This window comes from Bufo bufo, unplaced genomic scaffold (assembly GCF_905171765.1).
Source record: "Bufo bufo unplaced genomic scaffold, aBufBuf1.1, whole genome shotgun sequence".
Taxonomy (NCBI): Eukaryota; Metazoa; Chordata; class Amphibia; order Anura; family Bufonidae; genus Bufo; species Bufo bufo.
The window spans coordinates 264,170-276,444 of record NW_024400105.1 but is presented as its reverse complement, the minus strand read 5'-3'; the positions used below and the strand labels follow the sequence as shown (position 1 = coordinate 276,444).

Genomic DNA, 12,275 nt, shown 5'->3' with positions numbered 1-12,275 from the left:
AGGTTCGGGTTTGGCACTCATGGCGGATGCAATGGAGACTCCAGTTCTGGAGCAAGACTACTCGGAGACGGTTCCGGATTTCGCTAAAGTGCGGAATGCAGCTCGACTTATCGTGGATGAGAAAGAACGTGGAGGAAAAAACCTTGCTTTTATCGTGAAGTTCTTATTGGAGGATATGCGATTACAGAGGAATGAGGTACTTGCTTTGATGGACTACCCTAAAAGGGGGACTTATGATATTGTTTTTCAGAGTGAAGATTTACTTACGAATTTTCTTTGGAGATGGGAGGAAATCAAGTCAGAGGTAAAGTTTGCTGGAATGAAGATTTTTTCTCACTTTCCTAGTAATGTGAAAATAATGATCGTGAAAATGTACTCTCCATATGTGGATGAAAGTAAAATAGAAAGCTTCCTGCAGGAGTATTGTTATAAAGTGGTTCCATTGGGGAAAATCTTTAATCAGTTCGGATTTTGGACTTCTAAATGGAGGTATAGGGTATCCTTGAGGAAGGATGTTTTTGGAAAAGATAAGTTTTATTTACCAGATGCAAGATTCAAGATAGGCAAAATAACCGGTGATTTGTACTATAATGGAATGCCAGATTTCTGTAGACGATGCAAATTATATGGTCATCTAAAAGAAAGTTGCAAAGAGGAGCTATGTAGTTCATGTGGAAGAGGAGGGCATAAAGCTGAAAAATGTGCGAATCCAAAATTGTGTTTTTTTTGTCATGAGTGTGGACATGAGATGCGTAATTGTCCCAAAAAGAAGAAAGATGAAAGACAAGATGCAGACCTTTCTTCGGAAGGTAAAAGTCCTGATGTTTTGGAGGCGGAGATTATGCAAATGGGGGATGTATTAACAGAGACCCAGAAGGGAAATCAGAAAAGGAAAGCAGAGCAAGTACCTCAAGCTGGTCAGAGCCAGCAAGTGGAAGCAGTCAAAAAGAAAGAAAAAAAGGTGGAGGAGGTGAAAGTCAGTAAAGAAGAGGTGATGGAAGAAGTATCACTTTTGGTGTTATCAGAAGATATTAGAGCAAGGATGCTAGCGTTAAATACTAGATATAATCAAGTGCAGATGGATAAAAGTCGGAGAAGAGTGTTGGAAACCTATGAGAATGATCCACATACGTTTTGTATAAGATATAAAGTTGAGGAGGGGATTATAAGAGGTTTGGAGAGGATGGTGGAACTATCAGATAATGATTATATAGACATCCAAGATTCTCTGATTGCAAGTATGCAGAAAGCGGGTTATGGTTGGTAATGGGATACAATGTGTGTTTTGTGTTTTCTTTGTATCTTTGTTCTTTGATTTTTTGTTTCTGAAATAAAATGGAAAATGACCATGAGGATGAATGGCTAAGTTTACGTTATAGTACTCTGAGTATCCTTACTGATATCGATACTGACCATTCTGAATGGATTAAGAAAAAAAAAAAAAAAAAATCTGTTCTTATCAGTTTAATATCTGATACGTCCCCTATCTGGGGACCATATATTAAATGGATTTTTCGAACAGGGAGATGGAAAAAGAGCTTGCTCTGTCCACTCCACGCATTGACCTGGTATTGCAGTACCTCCAGGACCGGTGCACCCCTTCTAATCCAGTATGAAAAAACAGAATGAAATTGAAATGGATTGCAAGCATCATCCTTCCAGCCAAGCAAGTGGAAAGTTGTGTGTGTCGTGCCTCCTTCAGCTTCTCCTCTGTCTGCCCAGTCAGTGCAGTGTTGCTTTTTGCATATAATACCTGCATCTAGTCTGTCAATCTCCTAATTGCATCAGCTGTCGGTTGTTTCCAGCACCAAGCAACCCATTCAGCCCCAGTGTCGTCACACACACCCTGGATCCAATTAAGACTGATGATTGGTTAATTGGCTTATCACCTGAATGAATTGTTTGGACCTCCCCTCCTCCACGTTTGATTTGGGCCTGTTGTGCACACCTCGGAGGGTTGCTGAGTCGTCTCTGGCAGGCAATTGACCCTTTTTTGTATCAAGTTGGCTGGATGTAACCATTTAGCTTTTGCAGTGCTTCAATAAATGAGTAAAGTTTGCCTGTGTCTCCCTCTTGTGGATCTTTTGAACTGGATTACTTAGTGGCTAAAAAGTAGCCCAGCACTTCCTATGCAGCTGGACCTACCTTGTCTGTTCAATGGACGGAACACTGCGCGTGTCACAAGAGCCTTGTCAGGTCAAGAGGTCAAAGAGGTCAAGTAAGGTCAGCTATTGGATGACATCACAAGGGCCCTGATGGAACACTCAACAATGGTGCCGTGACATCACAATCAACAATGGTTATCCTTTTTTTTTTTTTTTTTTTTTTTCTTTCACTCACTACTATTCCTATCATGCTTTCTGCTTGGCGTGCTTTGGCACCGCACCAGGAATTTCGTGCGAAGAAAAGGCGTGTCCAAAAGTCGCGTGTGGGCGGAGCTATGCAGATAGCAAACACGAAAAGAAGCATGCTGGTGTGACTTCTGTGCGTAGGACGCGCGTGAACGTTTTCCCCGGTTTGTGAGAGAAAGAAGCCTCCCGGACTGTGTATTGGGCTGGGGACAGTAGTCTATTGCCTTCATTAGTGCTCTGCATTGGGGACCATCGGCCTGTACTGCGAACCCTTTTCAGGTTATCGCTTCTCGGCCTTTTGGCTAAGATCAAGTGTAGTATCTGTTCTTATCAGTTTAATATCTGATACGTCCCCTATCTGGGGACCATATATTAAATGGATTTTTCGAACAGGGAGATGGAAAAAGAGCTTGCTCTGTCCACTCCACGCATTGACCTGGTATTGCAGTACCTCCAGGACCGGTGCACCCCTTCTAATCCAGTATGAAAAAACAGAATGAAATTGAAATGGATTGCAAGCATCATCCTTCCAGCCAAGCAAGTGGAAAGTTGTGTGTGTCGTGCCTCCTTCAGCTTCTCCTCTGTCTGCCCAGTCAGTGCAGTGTTGCTTTTTGCATATAATACCTGCATCTAGTCTGTCAATCTCCTAATTGCATCAGCTGTCGGTTGTTTCCAGCACCAAGCAACCCATTCAGCCCCAGTGTCGTCACACACACCCTGGATCCAATTAAGACTGATGATTGGTTAATTGGCTTATCACCTGAATGAATTGTTTGGACCTCCCCTCCTCCACGTTTGATTTGGGCCTGTTGTGCACACCTCGGAGGGTTGCTGAGTCGTCTCTGGCAGGCAATTGACCCTTTTTTGTATCAAGTTGGCTGGATGTAACCATTTAGCTTTTGCAGTGCTTCAATAAATGAGTAAAGTTTGCCTGTGTCTCCCTCTTGTGGATCTTTTGAACTGGATTACTTAGTGGCTAAAAAGTAGCCCAGCACTTCCTATGCAGCTGGACCTACCTTGTCTGTTCAATGGACGGAACACTGCGCGTGTCACAAGAGCCTTGTCAGGTCAAGAGGTCAAAGAGGTCAAGTAAGGTCAGCTATTGGATGACATCACAAGGGCCCTGATGGAACACTCAACAATGGTGCCGTGACATCACAATCAACAATGGTTATCCTTTTTTTTTTTTTTTTTTTTTTTCCTTTCACTCACTACTATTCCTATCATGCTTTCTGCTTGGCGTGCTTTGGCACCGCACCAGGAATTTCGTGCGAAGAAAAGGCGTGTCCAAAAGTCGCGTGTGGGCGGAGCTATGCAGATAGCAAACACGAAAAGAAGCATGCTGGTGTGACTTCTGTGCGTAGGACGCGCGTGAACGTTTTCCCCGGTTTGTGAGAGAAAGAAGCCTCCCGGACTGTGTATTGGGCTGGGGACAGTAGTCTATTGCCTTCATTAGTGCTCTGCATTGGGGACCATCGGCCTGTACTGCGAACCCTTTTCAGGTTATCGCTTCTCGGCCTTTTGGCTAAGATCAAGTGTAGTATCTGTTCTTATCAGTTTAATATCTGATACGTCCCCTATCTGGGGACCATATATTAAATGGATTTTTCGAACAGGGAGATGGAAAAAGAGCTTGCTCTGTCCACTCCACGCATTGACCTGGTATTGCAGTACCTCCAGGACCGGTGCACCCCTTCTAATCCAGTATGAAAAAACAGAATGAAATTGAAATGGATTGCAAGCATCATCCTTCCAGCCAAGCAAGTGGAAAGTTGTGTGTGTCGTGCCTCCTTCAGCTTCTCCTCTGTCTGCCCAGTCAGTGCAGTGTTGCTTTTTGCATATAATACCTGCATCTAGTCTGTCAATCTCCTAATTGCATCAGCTGTCGGTTGTTTCCAGCACCAAGCAACCCATTCAGCCCCAGTGTCGTCACACACACCCTGGATCCAATTAAGACTGATGATTGGTTAATTGGCTTATCACCTGAATGAATTGTTTGGACCTCCCCTCCTCCACGTTTGATTTGGGCCTGTTGTGCACACCTCGGAGGGTTGCTGAGTCGTCTCTGGCAGGCAATTGACCCTTTTTTGTATCAAGTTGGCTGGATGTAACCATTTAGCTTTTGCAGTGCTTCAATAAATGAGTAAAGTTTGCCTGTGTCTCCCTCTTGTGGATCTTTTGAACTGGATTACTTAGTGGCTAAAAAGTAGCCCAGCACTTCCTATGCAGCTGGACCTACCTTGTCTGTTCAATGGACGGAACACTGCGCGTGTCACAAGAGCCTTGTCAGGTCAAGAGGTCAAAGAGGTCAAGTAAGGTCAGCTATTGGATGACATCACAAGGGCCCTGATGGAACACTCAACAATGGTGCCGTGACATCACAATCAACAATGGTTATCCTTTTTTTTTTTTTTTTTTTTTTTCCTTTCACTCACTACTATTCCTATCATGCTTTCTGCTTGGCGTGCTTTGGCACCGCACCAGGAATTTCGTGCGAAGAAAAGGCGTGTCCAAAAGTCGCGTGTGGGCGGAGCTATGCAGATAGCAAACACGAAAAGAAGCATGCTGGTGTGACTTCTGTGCGTAGGACGCGCGTGAACGTTTTCCCCGGTTTGTGAGAGAAAGAAGCCTCCCGGACTGTGTATTGGGCTGGGGACAGTAGTCTATTGCCTTCATTAGTGCTCTGCATTGGGGACCATCGGCCTGTACTGCGAACCCTTTTCAGGTTATCGCTTCTCGGCCTTTTGGCTAAGATCAAGTGTAGTATCTGTTCTTATCAGTTTAATATCTGATACGTCCCCTATCTGGGGACCATATATTAAATGGATTTTTCGAACAGGGAGATGGAAAAAGAGCTTGCTCTGTCCACTCCACGCATTGACCTGGTATTGCAGTACCTCCAGGACCGGTGCACCCCTTCTAATCCAGTATGAAAAAACAGAATGAAATTGAAATGGATTGCAAGCATCATCCTTCCAGCCAAGCAAGTGGAAAGTTGTGTGTGTCGTGCCTCCTTCAGCTTCTCCTCTGTCTGCCCAGTCAGTGCAGTGTTGCTTTTTGCATATAATACCTGCATCTAGTCTGTCAATCTCCTAATTGCATCAGCTGTCGGTTGTTTCCAGCACCAAGCAACCCATTCAGCCCCAGTGTCGTCACACACACCCTGGATCCAATTAAGACTGATGATTGGTTAATTGGCTTATCACCTGAATGAATTGTTTGGACCTCCCCTCCTCCACGTTTGATTTGGGCCTGTTGTGCACACCTCGGAGGGTTGCTGAGTCGTCTCTGGCAGGCAATTGACCCTTTTTTGTATCAAGTTGGCTGGATGTAACCATTTAGCTTTTGCAGTGCTTCAATAAATGAGTAAAGTTTGCCTGTGTCTCCCTCTTGTGGATCTTTTGAACTGGATTACTTAGTGGCTAAAAAGTAGCCCAGCACTTCCTATGCAGCTGGACCTACCTTGTCTGTTCAATGGACGGAACACTGCGCGTGTCACAAGAGCCTTGTCAGGTCAAGAGGTCAAAGAGGTCAAGTAAGGTCAGCTATTGGATGACATCACAAGGGCCCTGATGGAACACTCAACAATGGTGCCGTGACATCACAATCAACAATGGTTATCCTTTTTTTTTTTTTTTTTTTTTTTTCCTTTCACTCACTACTATTCCTATCATGCTTTCTGCTTGGCGTGCTTTGGCACCGCACCAGGAATTTCGTGCGAAGAAAAGGCGTGTCCAAAAGTCGCGTGTGGGCGGAGCTATGCAGATAGCAAACACGAAAAGAAGCATGCTGGTGTGACTTCTGTGCGTAGGACGCGCGTGAACGTTTTCCCCGGTTTGTGAGAGAAAGAAGCCTCCCGGACTGTGTATTGGGCTGGGGACAGTAGTCTATTGCCTTCATTAGTGCTCTGCATTGGGGACCATCGGCCTGTACTGCGAACCCTTTTCAGGTTATCGCTTCTCGGCCTTTTGGCTAAGATCAAGTGTAGTATCTGTTCTTATCAGTTTAATATCTGATACGTCCCCTATCTGGGGACCATATATTAAATGGATTTTTCGAACAGGGAGATGGAAAAAGAGCTTGCTCTGTCCACTCCACGCATTGACCTGGTATTGCAGTACCTCCAGGACCGGTGCACCCCTTCTAATCCAGTATGAAAAAACAGAATGAAATTGAAATGGATTGCAAGCATCATCCTTCCAGCCAAGCAAGTGGAAAGTTGTGTGTGTCGTGCCTCCTTCAGCTTCTCCTCTGTCTGCCCAGTCAGTGCAGTGTTGCTTTTTGCATATAATACCTGCATCTAGTCTGTCAATCTCCTAATTGCATCAGCTGTCGGTTGTTTCCAGCACCAAGCAACCCATTCAGCCCCAGTGTCGTCACACACACCCTGGATCCAATTAAGACTGATGATTGGTTAATTGGCTTATCACCTGAATGAATTGTTTGGACCTCCCCTCCTCCACGTTTGATTTGGGCCTGTTGTGCACACCTCGGAGGGTTGCTGAGTCGTCTCTGGCAGGCAATTGACCCTTTTTTGTATCAAGTTGGCTGGATGTAACCATTTAGCTTTTGCAGTGCTTCAATAAATGAGTAAAGTTTGCCTGTGTCTCCCTCTTGTGGATCTTTTGAACTGGATTACTTAGTGGCTAAAAAGTAGCCCAGCACTTCCTATGCAGCTGGACCTACCTTGTCTGTTCAATGGACGGAACACTGCGCGTGTCACAAGAGCCTTGTCAGGTCAAGAGGTCAAAGAGGTCAAGTAAGGTCAGCTATTGGATGACATCACAAGGGCCCTGATGGAACACTCAACAATGGTGCCGTGACATCACAATCAACAATGGTTATCCTTTTTTTTTTTTTTTTTTTTTTTCCTTTCACTCACTACTATTCCTATCATGCTTTCTGCTTGGCGTGCTTTGGCACCGCACCAGGAATTTCGTGCGAAGAAAAGGCGTGTCCAAAAGTCGCGTGTGGGCGGAGCTATGCAGATAGCAAACACGAAAAGAAGCATGCTGGTGTGACTTCTGTGCGTAGGACGCGCGTGAACGTTTTCCCCGGTTTGTGAGAGAAAGAAGCCTCCCGGACTGTGTATTGGGCTGGGGACAGTAGTCTATTGCCTTCATTAGTGCTCTGCATTGGGGACCATCGGCCTGTACTGCGAACCCTTTTCAGGTTATCGCTTCTCGGCCTTTTGGCTAAGATCAAGTGTAGGGATACATTGGGTCTTGGTCAGAAGGTGCCTGGGGTACCCGATTCCTCGGCCTTGGGGGACGGCACGGGTTTATAGCCCGTGTTGCGCCCCCTTGCTGCTATAGGGGATAGGCTTAGTCCCCAGGCAACGGGAGGCGATCGCGCTCATCAGTGATATTTATCGCTGGGAGCGTTCTTTATTTATTATTTTTTGGAGCGTGTTCATCTGGGCGTTTGGACATCTGAGGTCCCCGTCCCCGGACTGGATTGGAGACTCATCTCGCTGGGTGTGTGTCCTTTTTTGGTTTCGGGGTCGGGATTAGGCCTTGGCGTGTGGAGATGCCGTTCTCCTTTGACTTTGCGGATGGGGAAACCCATATACATCAGTCCATCCGGATTGAGGTGGCGGAAAAATTCCGGGATCGAAAGACGCTACGATATATTGTGGCCGAAATCCTGAACGGTGTTTTTCAGGTCAGAAGGGAGGACATCCTGTGTCTACGAGACCAGGAATATAAGGGCCTATATACCATCACCTTCTGCACGAAAGCATGTTGTGATAACATCTATGCAGCATTGCAGGTTGCGGACCAGGCCGATGACCGTCTTGACGGTCTCCATTTTGGGCTCCTCTACGGTGAGGAGTCGGTACATTTGGTTGTATGTATGTACAATCCATTTGTACCAGAGGAAGATGTTACTCTATTCCTCAGGCGGTATTGTCGAGAAGTTCACTTCTCACATGAAGTTAAAAACTCGGAAAATTTTTGGAATGGCAAAAGGAAATACTTTGTGAAATTTGAGAAGGACCCTGCAGGCATTGGGGGTCTCTCTCACCCGCCATCGAATTTTGCCATTGGGAGGAACAGGGGTTATCTCCTGTACTCCCAAATGCCCTCATTTTGCAGAAACTGCCAAAGATTCGGGCATACAAGAGAAAACTGCGATTCAGGGGTAAAACGTTGCAACAGATGCGGTAGTGAGGGACATGTGGCCTCAAGTTGCAACGCCTGTGACCTATGTGGCGAAAATGGTCACAAGTATAAAGACTGCCCTCTTAAAGCCCGTACGTATAAAGCATCCGTGGTGGTGACCGGGCAAAAGACACCCAGGCCGGGGCCAAGGCAGCAGCCCATAACAGATATGGGTGCTGTTGGTAATGCCCCGGGACCTGAACCGAAGGTGGCTGGTGAAACCGAGCCAGGGTCCTCTAAAGCCCCACCGGGCGGCCCGATGGGGGAGAAAGTAGAGGCTGGCTATAATTCCAACAGAGAGTCTAAACAGGGCTGTACTAGCTCTGCAAGGGCCGCAAGACCCCTGGCCGACCCGGACCAGGGAAAGAGTAGGCGATCCTCTGTAACCCTTACAGAGGATTCGGCCAAAGACAATCTGGACAAAGTAAGCAAGACTGGGGTGAGCCCGATGGGAAACCCCAGCAGCCAGACTGGGAAAGTCAAAAAGTTTGACAGAAAACACTCTTTGAAGGCGAGAGAGGAGTGTTCCCAAGACATTATTTCGCAAGCCGAAAGCTTGTGGAGTGGCCCCGAGCCTAGCCCTGGTGCAGCACGAGTACAGGGCAGGGCAAAGAAAGGCCAAGGTGCGGAAAGCTCGGAGATTTCCCAGACGGGCCCTGCGACCCCATTTAAGCCAGGCCTGATGCGGAGGGCCTCTGATGCTGAGCGGCAGCATTCAGAGAGATATCCGGAGGCAAGTCCCTCTACGACGGTGGTAGAGGGGACTCCGGTAAAAGACAGACGGAGAGACACGGGAATTCCGCAGAGGCCGAGTGGAAAGACGAAGAAAGAGGTCCAAGATGACAACGTTGAACCAGAGACGAAGAGAGCGGTGGGCGATGCGATGGATACCTCCCATACGGCGAAAAGGACAAGAGAGGAAGAAGGATATGGATCACAGAGAAAAGCCAAACCCCGTAGCTCAAAAGAAGATGAGGTTAGAAAAGAAATTGGATCGCAGCACATCTCTGAGACTGACCAAAGCATTTTTTCTGTTTGTCCGGATCCTGGTATCTCCTGCTCCCAAGAAATTGAGGAGGCAGCATCTTCTGAGCTAGAAACTGACTCTCCCTGATATTTATGTCATCTTTGTCTATAAAAATTTCCTCACTGAATGTGAGGTCATTAAAGAGTCCTGTGCGCAGGGCGGCTTTATTTTCTTTCCTAGAGACTTTGGACTTTGATATTTGCCTATTACAAGAATGCGGAATACCAAATCGAATGGAGTATAACGATATTAAAAAAGACTGGAAGCTGGGCCCTTCAGTGTGGTCCGGGGCAAATAATAATAGATCTGTTGGTGTTGGCGTGCTGTGTCGTGGTAATTTTATACAAATACAATCTGTGATCGAAATTTTACCAGGCAGAGCAATTTTAATACATTTACGTTTTAAGGGTCTTTTATGTCGTGTTTTAAATGTATACGCCCCTCCTGATAAACAGGAGAGGGCGGAGCTTTTTAACATTTTACCATTGTTTTGTACAGGTTCCGCCCCCTTGCTGGTAGGAGGTGATTTTAATTGTATTCGTGAAGGTGAAACCAGGCAAGGGGGTGATGGGAACAGGAAGGACCGCACTTCCTACCTGCTTAAAAATTTTATTGAGGATTTTAACTTAAAGGATTGCTGGAGGTCGCTCTTGCCGGCGGACCCAGGTGCCACTTGGTCCAATGGGAGAGTGAACTCCAGAATCGATTTTATGTTTGCTTCCAATAACTTTTCTCCCCTGAAATGTGAACTTGTTGACAATGTTTTCTCAGATCACAAGCTTTTATCGACACAGCTAGAGACGGAGGACGAACAAAAGGTAAACAAAGGTTATTGGAAGCTGAATGTTTTGCTATTAGAAAACCCTGAAATTAAGGCGGAATTTGTGCGGACCTACCAGTGCTGGCAGCAAGAAAGAAATTCCCATGAATCGGTGCTGCACTGGTGGGAGGGCATAAAGCCTAAAATTAAATTATTTTTTATTAAAGCAGGTAGGAAGAAAGCAAAGGAAAAGAAACAATGGTATAATGTTCTTAACAAACGTCTTAATGTTTTGTTTAAATTAAAAGAAATTGGTATGGAGGTAGACCTAGATATGGTTAATTTAAAAGCAGAAATAAAAAAATGTATCGAGGACAAAGGTAAACAAATAATTTTTAACTCTCGTGTAAAATACCTAGAAGAAGATGAAAAGTGTTCCCGTTTCTTTTTTAAAAAAATAAATAAAAGGCGTGAGGTAATTTTAAATTTAGAAGGGGAAACCACAGTAAATGGAATGCTAAAATCAACTTTTAATTTTTACCAATTTCTTTTTAATAAAAAATCTATTGACATGTCCTTTTTAAATGATGTTATTAATTCCCTTGATTTTAAGTTAGATATTTTAGACCAAGAAGTTTTATCCCGTGATCTTACCATAGAGGAGCTTTTATTTGCTTTTAAAAGTTTTTCTAACGGGAAAACGCCGGGTGAGGATGGGCTCCCCATAGAATTTTATCTAGCTTTTTGGGAAATTTTAAAAAGTGACATGTTTTTATTATACAAAGAAACTTTCACTGTTAAAGAACTGCCACAGTCCTGGAGGAAAGGGATAGTTTCTTTGCTATTTAAAAAAGGGGACAAAAGCCAGTTAAAAAATTGGAGACCCATTACACTTTTAAACGTAGATTATAAAATTTTAGCCAAACTTTTAGCAGTACGTCTTAAACCTTTTATTGATAAAATAATACATCCTAATCAGGTTTGTGGGGTACCTGGTAGATCAATTGCTGAAGCTTTAAATATTTTAAGAGATGTAATTTGGTATTTTAAAGACAGAAATCAGACCCTTGCCATTTTATCACTTGACTTCGAAAAAGCCTTTGACAGAGTGTCCCATGAATATCTTTTTATAGTTTTAAAAAAATTATGTTTGCCTGATTTTATAATAAACAAAATTAAACTTTTATATAGTTCTTGCTTTAGTCACATTTCCGTTAATGGTTTTTTAACAAAAGGTGTCCCTCTTTTATCAGGGGTAAAACAGGGGTGCCCCCTATCCCCCTTTTTATTCATTTGTGCAATAGAGCCCCTTCTAGCCACGTTAAGACGAGATAAGATGGTGAAGGGGGTACCAATCCCCGGGGGAGGGGGTAATCAATTGAAGGTTTTAAGTTACATGGATGATGTTACAGTGTTATGTCCAAGCTCCCCGACATTAAGACGTACCCTAATGAACACCACCTTTTTCTGTGAAGCTTCAGGTTTTAAACTAAATGTAAATAAATGTGACTGTTTTTATATAGGGGATTGGGATTCTTCAATAACATCTGGAATCCAAATGCAACAAGACCAAATAAAAATTTTAGGGGTTATTTTTAATCAGGCTAATAATGGAGTTTGTAATTGGGACATTGCAATTAATAAAATAGAGAAAAAGGTTTTAATGTGGAACATGAGGAATCTTACAATGGAGGGGAAAATTTTAATAATAAAAATGGTTTTAATTCCTATTTTACTTTACATAGCAATGGTTTTTCCCCCCTCAAATCTATATATTAAAAGAGTAACTCGTATCTGTTTTAAATTTTTATGGGGTTCATCAATGGAAAAATTAAAGCGTGAAAGTATGTATAAAAGTAGAGTCAATGGCGGTAAAGATGTTCCCAACCTTTTTAACTTCTTTTATATTAAATATTTCTGTTTCTGTTTTAAGATGTTTAAATCTAATGGCATTTTTAGTTATTTTTTAAAAT

The 12,275-nt window shown here is 44.0% G+C and overlaps 4 non-coding genes and 1 pseudogene across 4 annotated transcripts; all 5 read left to right on the top strand.

Moving 5' to 3' along the window:
• Positions 1-1,421: 1,421 nt before the first annotated feature.
• LOC120983559 lies at positions 1,422-1,602 on the top strand (annotated as a pseudogene).
• A 1,031-nt stretch (positions 1,603-2,633) lies between these two features.
• On the top strand, positions 2,634-2,824 carry LOC120983495. The gene has a single exon (XR_005775071.1). It is a non-coding gene; the product is annotated as a U2 spliceosomal RNA (small nuclear RNA).
• Positions 2,825-3,856: 1,032 nt separating this feature from the next.
• Positions 3,857-4,047, top strand: LOC120983494. Its single transcript, XR_005775070.1, has one exon. It is a non-coding gene; the product is annotated as a U2 spliceosomal RNA (small nuclear RNA).
• A 1,032-nt stretch (positions 4,048-5,079) lies between these two features.
• Positions 5,080-5,270, top strand: LOC120983492. The gene has a single exon (XR_005775069.1). It is a non-coding gene; the product is annotated as a U2 spliceosomal RNA (small nuclear RNA).
• Positions 5,271-6,303: 1,033 nt separating this feature from the next.
• Positions 6,304-6,494, top strand: LOC120983491. The gene has a single exon (XR_005775068.1). It is a non-coding gene; the product is annotated as a U2 spliceosomal RNA (small nuclear RNA).
• Positions 6,495-12,275: the final 5,781 nt, after the last annotated feature.